The sequence below is a fragment of the Equus caballus genome, chromosome 10, assembly GCF_041296265.1.
Source record: "Equus caballus isolate H_3958 breed thoroughbred chromosome 10, TB-T2T, whole genome shotgun sequence".
Taxonomy (NCBI): Eukaryota; Metazoa; Chordata; class Mammalia; order Perissodactyla; family Equidae; genus Equus; species Equus caballus.
In genome coordinates, this window is record NC_091693.1 from 4,898,896 (window position 1) to 4,913,460 (window position 14,565).

General features: G+C 39.1%; 1 long non-coding RNA gene across 1 annotated transcript in view; it reads right to left on the bottom strand.

Moving 5' to 3' along the window:
• LOC138915696 (uncharacterized) overlaps nt 1-13,988 on the bottom strand; it is a 32,108-nt gene extending 18,120 nt beyond the window's left edge. The window contains exons 1-2 of the long non-coding RNA XR_011421809.1: nt 13,816-13,988; nt 2,828-2,872 (exon numbers count right to left, since the gene is read on the bottom strand). This is a non-coding gene — a long non-coding RNA (uncharacterized lncRNA). The remainder of the gene's footprint in view (nt 1-2,827; nt 2,873-13,815) is intronic.
• Nucleotides 13,989-14,565: the final 577 nt, after the last annotated feature.

The window sequence follows — 14,565 nt, forward strand, 5'->3', positions numbered from 1 at the left end:
CACCTCCTGAACTGTAGACAGATCTGTTCTGGGAGACCCTCTGTCTTCATCTCAGTTCTTGGCGGCCAATGTGGGCCTGTCTCTGGCCAGGAGCAGTGGCTGGGAGCATATCTCCACCCAACTACTCCCAGTGACTGTTTCAGAGAAGGAAATGTTACCCAAGTGGCTCCAGAAGGAACTCGAGCACGTGCCTGGGAGCTCCTGCTTCTGCTGGAGCTGCTGGCCACTTCCTTGCCTCTGGAAAAGCCTGAGAAGGAAACTGATGCCCGGGATAGAGAGCTGAGGGCTGGGGGAGGAGACTGAGCCCTGATGAGGGTCTCTCCTGCCTCCAGCCGTGTCTGAAGCAGCCGCTCCACTGCCCCTGGGCTTTTCAGTTACGTGAGCAAACATATTTCCTTTACTGTCTTCATGCAGTTTGAACTGAATTTTCTCTCCCTTGCAACATAGAATCCTGACTGACACAAGGGTTAGCTACCTTAGCATTGTCATGGGCCCAGTTTAGCCACCAAACATAATGTAAACGTAGATTTCCAGCATTACATCTCCTGCCTAACATAACAGGGGGAGCTCCCCATCCCTGCAGGACTCTGGGAAATGGCGTGAGACCAGTCCTCGAACCTTGAACTGCAAAGGGAAACCTCCTCTGGGGACTAGACAGACAGTGGAATCACGCTGAGCAGTGTTAATGATGCCTTCTCAGTGCTTCAGAGGCTGGAGGCGAGGGTGAGCCATGGGGCAGTTATTAAAACTTCTAAGAGGTATATTGGGCCCTGGAATCCTCAATTTAGGATTTCCCCCACAGTGGTCCCACAGAAACATGTAAGAAACAGGAAAAATGGTAAAGAATCTAATTCACATTCATAACTTTGAGAGGTGACTGCCTCTAAAAAGTAAGAGCAAGAGGTCATGAAAATGGAGCAATTTGGGGACACAAATATTCTTGGAGATGAAATAGCTGATTGCTGGATTTTAAAATGCTGTCAGTGCCCAGCAGATTAGGTAAAGAAGAAAGAAAACTGAATCAGAAAATTAGAACATAGGCTGAAGAAATTCTCCCAGGGAAATCCCAAGACAGACGAAAGACAATATAATACATATAAAGTGAGACTCAAGATAGCGCTCAGCCAGCAGGGCAGAGCTGCTGAAGAGAAGAGATCATCAGAGAACTAATGGAGAGCCTTCGGTCTCAGCAGCATGGCGGGCTGAGCTGACAGGACCCCTCCCCAGCAGACACACACAGAAACACTGGACAAAATATAATGCTAGTAACTAGTAATAGCAATTTATAAAACACTTTAATACATGGTGGAATGTGAAAGAATAGAAGAAAGAGAAACCTCTGAGCAGCAGAAACGGAGCAGCAACTCAAGGCCAGAGTGGGAAGGTCACGAGCAGAAGCTGCAGCAGCCACGAACCCGTCAGACCAGACGCCGAGCTAGGGGCCAGGATGGAGGGTGAACACCTGCCTGAAATAGTGGGCATGGCCTTAGGGGGCAACGCAAGGTGGGGAGCTGGGACCCTCAAAAGGCTGTCCCTGAATGTGAAGGGAAACTAGGAAAATACCACTGGCACAGGGAAGCAACAAGAAAGTTTGTCTCTGCCTGGACCTCTAGATGGTAAAACAAAGCAAAACAAACAAACAAAGCAATAACAACAACAACAAAACAAATTCCATGAGAAAATAAAAACTAAGGCTATATATATGGGGATATTGGATCCAAATTTATACTATACACATGATGCAAGTTGTAAAATGAGGAAATAGAAAAACTGGCCCAGATTAGTAAAACCTCTGGCCTTTCTGGCATTAAAAAATATAGTTCTGATCCAGCCCTGATTGCCTAGTGGTTAAAGTTCAGCACACTCCATTTCAGCAGATGGGTTCAGTTCCCAGGCACAGAACCACACCATCCATCTGTCAGTAGCCATCCTGTGGTGGTGGCTCACATAGAAGAACTAGAAGGACTTATAACTAGAGTATACAACTATGTACTGGGGCTTTGGGGAGAAGAAGAAAAGAGAGGAAGATTGGCAACAGTTGTTAGCTCAGAGCTAATCTTTCCCAGCAAAAAAAATATATATATGTGTGTGTGTGTGTGTATATATATATATATATATATATACATACATATATATAGTTCTGTAGCCACACTTCCATAACTCAGAGTATCCAGAACTCACTTCTGTAGAAAAAAATCCCCATTGAAGATGAGCTCACAACTTTAAAAAGTATATGTATAAAGAAATAATTCATCATGAAGGAGAGTCAGTAGTTACAACTTACAGAAGGGGAATATCACCTCAAGAATTCAAGACAAAAAGACAAATGGAAAGGACTATAAAATAAAAGTGTGAAAGACACTTTGAAAGGACTACAGGGGTGTAAGATGATCAGAGATAAAAGAAGGCCTAGAAATTATAATAAAACAATAAGAATCTAGAAGAAAAGAACAGGTAAGTTTGAAAAAGAGCATAATTGGCCAATCTCACTCATGAACATATACACAAAAATGCAAAATAAAATGTTACAAACTGATTAAAGCAATATAAAGCTCATTGTGACCAAGTAGGGTTTAATCCAATAACACGTGGATGGTTTATCATTAGAAAAATATATTGATGTAATTAAATAAAAAATAGATTAAAGGAAAAAAACACATGAACATCTCAACAGATGCAGAAAAAGCATTTGATAAAATTCTATATGCACTCATTATAAAAATTAGGATAAAAGAATTATAGCAAAAACCTACGGCAAACATTATACCTAATGGTGAAATCCCAGAAAATTTTCCTTTAAAGTCAGAAACAATATGAGGATACTTACTGTTATTGCTTCTATTTAACTCCATACTGGTAGTTCTGGCCAGCTCTATAAGAAAAATAAATGAATAAAAAGATTGGAGACATTATAATCATCTACATAGAAAAAAAAAGCTGCAAACAAGCAGGTAGGACTAAGAGTGCTTTGCAAACTTGCTGTACGCTTAATCGATATACAAAAATGGCATATCTTAATGCCAGCAACAAACTACTAGAAAAGGTAATATCCGTTCATGACTGCAACAAAAACATCAAGGCACCCAGGGATAAATTTAACCAAACACATGCAAGATATTTTGGAGAAAGACTTTACAGAAGGACGTAATAAAACACTCGCATAAATGGAGAGCTATGCAATGTTCATTGCTGGAAAGATAGTATCATGAAGACATTAAATTTTCCCATATAAACATATACATAAACTGCATTTCCAATTGAAATACCAACATTTTTTTAGTGTGGAATTTGAAACATTGGTCTTAGAAGTCACATGGAAAAGTAAAAGGTTACAAATGGACAAGAAAATTATAAAGAAAAATAAAGAAGTAGGACTTGCCCTGCTAAAAATCAAGACTTATTATAAAGCTATGGTAATTAAATCAGTGAGGTACTAGCACTAGGCAGACAAGAAGAACCAAAGGAACAAAATAGAATGAGCAGATGAATGCAAATATAGAAACTTGGCATATGACAGAGATGACTTTAAAATGAGTGCGGAAAAGAACTATCCAATAAGTGTTGTTGGGACTGCTGGCTACACATATAGAAAAAATAAAATCACCTCTCCCCACCATTTCACACTATCCGTAAAAATAAATTCCAGGAGAACTGAAGTCTTAAATGTGAAGAGCAAAATGTAAAAACTTTAAAAAGATATTGCCAGTGAATTTCTGCTTCTGCCCATCACGCACCATGAACACTTAGAAAACTGGAAAAAATATACAAATCAACTATTTTCTGACATTGAACAACAGACATTGCAGGAATATGATGTCAGAAAAAAAGGAAACCAATGAAGTGTTCTTACAATCACTTTGACTTTCTGCTTGGAGGCACCTTCTGGACTGTGCCACAGGGGAAGAAATTCAAACAGAGCATGACATTCTTGTTCAATTGAGAAGACACAGACAGAGTTCAGAGAGACTAAGGAGACTGGAATTTGCAGGGCATAGTAGAGGAGAAGAAAGAGCTATGCACAGAAAGATCTCCATATGCATAGGTATTCCTTTGAGTCTCTAGTTACAACTAAGCTGTGCATGTATAGCAGAGATTCCAAGAGGCTACCAGGAAAAGAACAACTATAAAGAAGAAATAATTGGAGCCATTGCCGGAGCTCACACAGAGCTGGGAGATGTTAGAATTCTAACAGGTAGAGTGGAGAAAATTCATTGACCACCAAGGCCATTCAGTAAATACCCCAGAAAGAACACAGTATAGTATTAGAGCTAAACTAGCCCTAACGTAAAGACTACTTTAGTCCCCACCCTGAAAGACCCTTGAGATTTTTAAAAGATCACCCTAAAAGAGAGCTTGAGGCATGTGGATCATGCCTCAAATGATCCACAGGTAACTTAGTTGGCTGCCAAAACAAAACTTAACTCTCTTTAAAGGAAGACAAGAAAATCCAGTCACTAAATAGTGTCTAGCATCCAATAAAAAATTACTAGATATGTGAAAATGTGACCCATAACCATGGGAAAAATGAGTCAATACAATATACCAGAAATAACAGAGATGATAGGATTATCAGACAAAAAAACCTTAAACGGTTATTTTTTAAAACTCACGGATTTAAAGGGAATATAATGAGACTAATGGAATTTATAAAAAGAAGAGCCAAGGAGATGAAAAATACGTGTTTGAAATGAAAACTTCACTGGATGGGATTATCAGAATAGACACTGAAGGAGACAAAAATCAGCTAGCATGAGGACATAGGATTTGAAGACAGAAGAGAAGCAAATTGAAGCGTAAAGAAAAAAGACTTTAAAACATGGACAGAGTCTCAGTGACCTGTGGACAATATCAAGCAGTTTAATACACCTGTAAAAGGAGACACAGAAGGAAATGGAGGTGGATTTTTTTTTTTTAGAAATAATTATGCAAAATATCCCAGGTTTGATGCAAAACATCTCCCCATAAATAGAAGAATCTCAAAGACCCCAAACAAGATAAGTACAAAGAAATCATACTTAAAAGGATGAAAACAAGTGATGAAGCAGCTATATATATATAAAAATATATATTATATATATTTTAAAAAGACATTGCATACAAAAGTGATAAAAATAAGATGGTAAATAGGTTGATAAACATAAGCCCTTCCTTTTATTTAAAAAAATTTCTTTAAAAGATATTTGACTACTTAAGATAAAATAGTAAAAGTGAATTTTGAAGTTTATAACATACACAGATGTAAATTATATGATAACAATATTACAAAGGACACGAGGAGGTAAAAAGAAGTGTACTATTGCACAGTTCTTGCACTGTACATGAAGTGGTATAATACTACTGGGATGCAGACTGTGATAAGTTAAAGATGCATGAAATAAATTCTGGAGCATGACTAAAAATAAAATGAATAAATATAGCTAATCAGCTAACATAGGAGTGGAATAATAAAAAATACTTAATCCAAAAAAAGGCAGGAATGAGGAACAAAAAAGCAGTAAGAATGGAACAAAAATCTACAAGATGGTAGATTGAAATCCAACCATATAATAATTACTTTAAATGTAAATGGTCTAAATACCAAAAGGCAGAGATTGTCAGTATGGATTAAAAAACCAACATAAAATTATATGCTGTTTAAGAAATATTTTAAATATAAAAACATGAATAGGTTAAAAGTAAAAAAGAAAGAAAAATACATACCATACAAATACTTATGAAGAAAGCTGAAGTAGCTATACTAATATCATTCATCATAGACATCAGGACTGAGTATTATTGGAGAGAAACAAAAACATTACACAATAATGAAACAAGCAATTCATCAAGAAGACATAAAAAACCTAAAATTGTATGCACTGAGCTAAAATCAAAATACACAAAGCAAAAACTAACATAACTAAAATCACTGTCACAGTTGGAGATTTCTACAGTCCTTTCTCAATAAGTGGTAAAATAAGTAGAGAGAATATGGTAAGAATATAGAAAACTTGAAAAATATTATCAACCAACTTGACATAACTGAAATTTATAGACCATTATACTTAATAAAGGTAGAACACAGTAGTCCCCCTTATCCATGGGGGATGTGTTCCAAGACCCCCAGTGGATGCCTGAAACCACTGATAGTACCAAATCCTGTATAAATACTATGTTTTTTCCCTATACATATATACCTATGATGAAGTTTAATTTATAAATTAGGTACAGTAAGAAATTAACATAAGTAATAACAAAATAGAACAATTATAACAATATACTGTAATAAAAGTTACCATAGATCTTAACAACCTCAGCGTATGATTTTTTTTCCTTATTAAGTCAAGAACTTTCACCTTTTCACTTAAAGGAAACATTTATGGCTTCTCTTTGGCATATCCAAATTGCCAGCATCACTGCTCTTGCTCTTTGAGGCCATTATTAAGTAAAATAAGGATTACTTGAACACAAGCACTGTGATACCACAACAGTCAATTTGATAACCAAGATGACTACTAAGTGACTAATGGGCAGGTAGTGTATGCAGTGTGAACATGCTGGAGAAAGGGGTAATTCACGTCCTCAGCAGGACACATGGGATGGTGTGAGATTTCATCATGCTACTCAGAGTGGGATGCAATTTAAAACTTATGAATTGTCCATTTCTAGAATTTTCCACTTAATATTTTTAGACCATGATTGACTGTGGGTAATTGAAACCACAGAAAGTGAAACTGTGGATAAGGGGAGCCTACTATATACATTCTTTTCAAGTGCATGTGAATTATTCACCAAAATAGACTATTTGCTGTTATGTAATACAAGTATCAATAAATTTAAAAGGGTTGAAATCATAGAGTATGTTTTCTGACCATAAAATATTAAATTAAAAATAAACAATAAGATATCTATTAAATAACCAAATATTTGGAAATTAAACAATACAATTTTAAATAATCCATGAGTCAAGAAGAAATCACAGAAAATTAGAAAATATCTTGAACTGAATAGTAATGGAAACGCAGCACACTAAATTATTGGAACACAGCTAATGTGGAGTTGAGCACATCTAAACAGTGCTTAAAGGAAAACTTACAGCTTTCAATACATATATTTAGAAAAGAAAAGTCTAAAATCAGTGATCTAAGCTCCCATTCTAAGAAGCAAGAAAAAAAAGTGCAAATTAAACCTAAAGGAAGTAGAAGGAATGGAATAATATAAATAAGAGTGGAAATCAATGAAATTTAAAGTGGACAAATAGTAGAGAAAATCAATCAAGTAAAAACCTGACTCTTTGAAAAGATCAATAAAATCTATAAAATTCTAGTTAAACTGATCACAGAAAAAGAGCAAAGACACAAATTGCCAACATCAGGTATGAAAGAGGAGTCATCAGTAAGGATCCTACAGACATTAAAAGAATAAGAAGGAAATATTATAAACAACATCATGCCATTAAAATGATAACGTAGATAGATTGGACAAGCTCCTTGAAAGATACAAATCATCAAAACTAACTTGGGAAGAAATAGAAAGGCTTAATAGTCCTCCACCTGCTTTTGAAATTTTTAATTAATTAATAATTTTTAAAACTTCTCACAAAGAAAACTCCAGGCCAAGGTGGCTTCACTGGGGACTTTTATCAAATATTTAAGGGAGAAATTATTCATAAGCATCCATAAATTCTTTCACAATATAGAGAAGGAGGAAACACTTCTGACTCATTTTATGAGGCCATCGTTAACCTGATAATGAAAACAGACAAAGACATTATGAGAAAAGAAAACTCCAGACTGATACACCTCATTTACATAGTATATCAATCTTCAACAACATATTAGCAAACTGATTCCAACATTTTGGGACCAAATCAAGTTTACCCCAGGAATGCAAGGTTGGTTTAACATTTCAAAATCAATCAATGAAATTCATTATTTTAACAGAATAAAAGAAAAATTATCTTGATAGATGCAAAAAGAAGCACTTGAAAAAATTCACCATTCATTCATGAAAAAGAAAATGCTCAGCAAACCAGGACTAGAAAGGAACTTCTTCAACCCAATAAACGGCATCTATGAAGAAGCTACAGCTAGCACCACACTTAATCACGAAAGATTGTTTTCATCCTAAGATCAAGAATAACAAGGTGTCCACTCTCACCATTTCAATTCAACACGGTATTGAATATCCTAGCCCACGCAATCAGGCAAGTAAATGAAAATCTAAAAATATACAGACTGTATAGGAAGAAGAAAAATTTTCTTTCTTCAAAGGTGATGTGATATCATACATAAAGAATCCTAAGGAATGTCCAAAAGCCTACCAGAAATAATAAGTGAATTTAGTAAAGCCTCTGGGTACAAGTTCAATATTAAAAAACCCAGTCTTTTCTCTGCATACTAGAAACAAACAATTGAAAAGTGAAATTTAAAAAAATTATGAAGCATCTATAACCATGAAATTATACAGAAATACATTTAACAAAAGATACGCAGGACTTTGACACTTAAAACTACAACACATTGTTGAGACAAATTAAAGACGACCCTAGGAAGTGGAGACATTTTCCATGTTCATGGATTGAACACTTAATATTGCTAAAATATGAATTCTCTCCGAGGAGATCTACAGATTCAAAACAATCCCAATCAAAATGTCAACAAGCTTTTTTTGTTTTCAGTTGAAAGTGACAAACTAATTCCTTTTTTTTTTAAGGTTGGCCCTCAGCTAGCATCCGTTGCCAGTCTTCCTCTTTTTTTTTTTTTCTCCCCAAAGCCCCAATATATACAAATATATATCCTACTTGTAGGTCATTCTAGTTCTTTTCTGTAGGACTCTGCCACAGCATGGCTTGATGAGCAGTGCATAGGCCTGCACCCAGGATCCAAACTGGCAAACCCTGGGCCACCGAAAGAGAGTGCGTGAACTTAACCACTCAGCCATGGGGCTGGCCTCTGACAAGCTAATTCTAAAATTTGTATGGAAGTATAAAGTCCTAGACATCCAAAACAGTTTCTAAAAAAATACGAAAGTTGGAGGATTTATAACTAACTGATATCAAGACTTTCAATAAAGCTATAGTAATCAACACAGTGTGATATTGGTGTCAGGACAGACATATAGATGAGTGGATATAGATTCTGAAATATAGATCAGATTAGAGGTCCATAAATAGACCCACACTTACATGGTTATTTGATTTCTGATACAAGTGCTAAGGTTATTTGATCAGGAAAATGATAGTCTTTACAGCAAGTGGTACCAGAACAATTGGATATCCATATGGAAGAAAATGAACCTCAACACTTACCTCACAACTTACATGAAAATTAACTTGAAATGGATCAATAGACCTGAATGTAAAACGTAAAATTATAAAACTTCCAGAAGTAAATATAGAAGAAAATCTTTGTGAACTTGGGGTAAGCAAAGATGTCTTAGATAAGACATGTTTTCTTTTCCTAAAAGGAGAATTTGATAAATTGGACTTTATCAAAATGAAAAAACTTCTGCTCTCAGAAACACGCTATTAGGGAAATAAAAATTCAAGACAAACTGAGAGAAAATATTCTTGATACATACATCTTTCAAAGGACTTATATAATATCTTACAAAGGATTCAATAACAAGAAGACAAACAACCCAATTTTAAAATGGGCAAAACATTTTAACAGACATTTCACAGGCTAAGAAGCACATGGAGAGATGCTCAACGTTATTAGTCATTAGGGAAACAAATCAAAACCACAGTAAGATGCCACTGAACACCCACTAAAATGGGCTAAAATTAAAAAGACTGACAATACTAAGTTTTGATAGAGCAGCTAGAACTCTCCTACATTTCAGAAGTGTAAAATGGTTCAAGCCCTGGCGGTCTAGCAGTTAAGATTCGGCATTCTCTCTGGTGCCACCCAGGCTCATTTACCTGATAGGGAACCACACTACCTGTCTTTGGTTGTCGTACTACCGTGGCTGTGTGATGCTGAAAGCTATACCGCTGGTATTTCAAATACCAGCAGAGTCACCCATGCTGGACAGGTTCCAGTAGAGCTTCCAGACCAAGACAAAGCAGGAAGAAGAACTTGGCCCCACTTCTAAAGAAAATTGGCCATGAAAACCCTACGAATAGCAGTGGGGCACTGTCTGATATAGCGCCAGAAGGGGAGAGGATGGTGGAAAAAGAACTGGGCAAGGTTCTGCTCTTCTGTACCCAGGGTCGCTGGGAGTCAGAATCGACTGGATGGAACTAACAACAACGAAAAAAATGCTTCAACTACTTTGCGAACAGTTTAGCAGTTTTCATAATGTTAAACATACACTATGTGACCCAGAGATTCCACACCTAGATGTTTACCCAGGAGAGAGGAAAATGTGTATATACAACCAAGACTTGTACACAAATGTTCATAGCAGCTGTTATTCGTAACAGCCCCAAACTAGAAATCACCCAAATGTCTAACAACAGATAAGTGAACAAACCAGTTATGGTACATTCATACAATGAAATACTATTCAGCAATAAAAAGGATGGACTCTGGTACGTGTGATAGTGTGGATGAATCTCAAAAATGCTATGCTGGGCAAGGGAAGCCGGCAGAGTCTTTGCCATATTATTCCATTTACATGAAATTTTAAAAAGGTAAAACTCATCTATAGTGACAAAAAGCAGATTAGTCATTGCCTGGGGCCAATGGGTAGGCAGGCAGATTGTCTGGGCAGAGGTGAGAGAACATTCTATATCTTCTTTGGGGGTGATGGGTACATGGTTGTATACATTTGTCAAAATGCATCAGACTCTACACTTCAGATAGGTGCATTTTATCATGTGTAAATTATGCCTCAGTCAATCTGAATTAAGACGAAAAAATATAGGAAAGCATTTTTATGTCACTGAGCTTAGAGAAGGATTTTTGGAATAAGATATAAAAATTATAAACCACAAAGGAGAAGCAGAATTCTACTACATTAAAATTCAAAACGTCTACACATCAAAGACACCACCAGCAATGTTAAAAAACAGGCGACAGACTGGGAGAAGATATTTACAACCCATATAACCGAAAAAAGACTGGTACCCAGAATATTTCACAAACTGTTTTAAATCAATAAGAAAAATACAAATAATCTAATAGAAAAATGGTCAGGACATCATCAGGCAAATCATAGGTGAGAAAGCTAGAGAGCCCATAAACATGTGAAAAGATATTCCAGCTCTCTCTTCAATGGGGAAATACAAACAGGAATGGCAAAGTGTGATCAGCTGTTGGGGGCGATGTGCGGAAATGGGAAGTTTTGTGTTCCCAGCGGGAGTGCATCTTCTTAGAACAATTCGGAGACGAATTTGGCAAGGGCCTGGAAGTCAAAGATGGGCTTCCCCATCACCCGACAGCCCTCATTAGCTGCAAACCCCAGAGTCCTTGAGTCTAGGTGCACAAGGAGACGTTAAAATGCGCCAAGTGCAGATTGTTTGTTAGCCTCCAAGTCGGAATATCTTACATTTCCATTAATTGAGCAATGGACAAATAAAATGCAGTATAGTCGCATAATGGAAATACTCAGTAATTAAAATGAATAACCTAGATCTATATATTAACACGACAAGATCTAAAAAATACATATCTTTATATGAAATATATTTAAATATATATTTATATATGTTATATATAATAAATATATTAAATATATATTTATAGAGAGAGAGGGAGAGAGAGAATGAAAAAGCAAGCTACAAAAAGATATATACTGCCCAGAAAGGGAGGTGCTTAGTGAGACCCCGAGAAGGGGTCCCCACTTTCTGGAGATAGAAGGGGGCAGTGTTGGGGTGAACAGCTGGAAACTGCCCGTGAATAAGGCGTCTCCCAGCCCCTAGGACTTCGCAGCAGAGACCCGATCCCAGCGCTCTGTCAGCAGCACAGGTCTTTGGAATGTGTGGGATGCTGCCGCCCGGCCGTCACCCGTGGCAATAAGATGTGAACCAGCGCTGGAGTGCGTTGTGATCCCACACAGGCCGGGCGCTGCAGAATGCGAGATGAGCGAGCCACAGGGCCCCTGGCGCCGCCCCACATCACAACCTCGCCTTCGTTTTTCTTCTCCACTACCATTCCACTTAGTTTGGCTCCACGGACTGGCTTTGAGGTTTGGCACTTTCACATTTTTAATATAAACCCAGATTCTTAAGACAGCAGCATCAAATCCTAAGAAAACCAAAAACCAAAAAAACTACTTCCTAATTTTCCCTGCCATTTGTCTCCAAAAAGGATGTGCATATTAGAGTAGCTTGTAGCCTTTCCCTAAAAGAGAAAAGAGAAGTCGGCTTTCTCTTTCCCACGCACTCTGACCTGCATAATCCCAAACCAGCGTGAGGAGGGAGCGCTGTGTGATCTTAAACTCGTGACTTCTGATGCCCTGTTTGAGACGGGCATGTAGGCAGGTGGGAGGTAGATACCTCTGAGGTTTGTCTCTGACCACATCCTTATCTGAGTCTGTCTTGTCTGTCTTCTGTGGGGACTTTGAGAAGCATCAGTAGCCAAGCCGGAGAGGATCAGCAAACTGATGAAGGAAGGCCCTTTTGTACCGATCAGAGAACAGTGCTGAGAAATGGGAACCATTTTCCTGCCTTCCCACGAGGGCCAAATGTGTTCCTTTTGCCCTTCCAGGTCCCTCTCCACTGGGCTCTCTGCCTTCGAGGCTGGCCCATGTGGACCACATTAATGGGCTCCTTTGCCTCTGGCTTCTAGCTGCGTCCAGCCCCTGGGATTCTTCTGCTCAAGATTGGAATGAGAGAGGAGAAGGAGAGAGGGCACTTACTCCCTGCGGGGCCGCCCTCATTGCAGGTCACCGCCCAAGGGGGCTATCAGCCAGCCCTTGCTTGCTTGCACACTCACAACCAGATTCTTGTGACAATATCCTAAAAGTGAAATAAACCTGCATTGCCATTTTCCTAGCAATCTCTATCTGTATTGGGAAAAAACAGTCCTTCCTCCTTCTCTGTCTTTCTCCTTTACTTTCCCACAGAACACTTCACTTCTGACACTTCTGCTCACCAGATGTGGGGAGGGGGTTTCCCCCACCAAGCAATTCTGCGACGCCAGTTGGGAGTCCTACAATTTAACTCAATTTTGACACTCTCTACCTGGAGATAGCATCAGATTCCATAGGTTAAGGGCTCAGTCCTACCAGGCTGGCCCCAACCACTTCAGATGCCCATGGCAACTCCAGGTTGTCACCTGTGCTTCTGATGGATGGGCTATAAATCAGAGGTTCCATGACTCCGTCCTTGGATCCGATTAACCAGCTAGAGTGGCTCAGAGAACTCAGGAAAACAGTGATTACATTTACCAGTTTACAGAAGGACATGATAAAGGATACAGATGAGCAGCCAGATGAAGAGATACATAGGGCAAGGTCTGGGAGGGTCCTGAGCACAGGAGCTTCTGTCCCTGTGGCATTGGGGTGTGTCATCCTCCCAGTATGTGGATGTGTCCACCAACCTGGAAGTTCCCTGAACCTGTATTTTTGGGATTTTTGTGGAGGCTTCAACAGGTAGGCATGATCCATCGTCAATTCCATTTTCAGCCCTTCTTTCTCAAGAGAATGGCGGGTGGGGCTGAAAATTCCAAGCTGCTCATCATCGCTTGGTCTTTCCAGGGACCAGCCCCCATCCAGGAGCCCACCCAAACTCGCCTCATTAGAACAGAGGACACGCCTTTTAACCAGGAAATTACAAGGGTTTCAGGAGCCCTGTGCCAGGACCTGGGGCAGACATTTTCTAATAACTCACACTCTTCCTCCATCGCCTTCCACTCGTTCACTCCCAGCACCTATTTATGCAGCACTTACCACGTTCTAGGCTTTCGGAGGATGGCGACGAGGGGCTGGATGCAGTGCAGTCCCTGCCTTCAAGGAGAACGTAGTGTTTCCGGAAGAGAAGAGCAGATACAGAGCTGCGAGTGCCAAGAGGAGAGAGGATTTCTGCCATCTGACCATCTGAAAAGCGGCCTCCCAAGCTTTCTCTATCACAAAGTAGGATTAAGTGAGAAAAACGATTGATAATCACTTGGCATCCCTAAGTAATATCAGTCACTCAAGATTTACTCCGCACTTGCCTCACGTGAAATCGTGTCACAGCCTCGGTACTGGGGGGAGGCGTACAAGTTAGGGGACAACCCTTCCCTGACCTCTTGAAGATTATAGTCTCTTGGGGGTGTCAGATGAGTGGGGCCAACTGATGAGGAAGGATTTCTGGTGAGGAGGCAGCCGGAGGGCACTGGGGAGAGTAGGACAGAGTTCTCATACGAGGAAGGGGCTCCTTCAGTGAAAGTCCATGAAGGTGTTTCCAAAACAGAGTGGTTTAAAAATATGATGCACTCCTGCTGAACTCCGAGTCAGCCAGTGGCTGATCGGTTCCTGGTTAGAGATGTTCAACTGCGGGGAAGTTACCCTGTTTCGCGGGGCAGCCTTGCGAACGGCTCCTAGGAAGGACTGAGCGGGCCTGGGAGTGAGGGATGCAGGCTGCCTTTGTGGGAGAGCTTGGCCAACTCGAACCCCCATTAAAACTGACACCAGAACCTATAATCACAAGCCAATCTA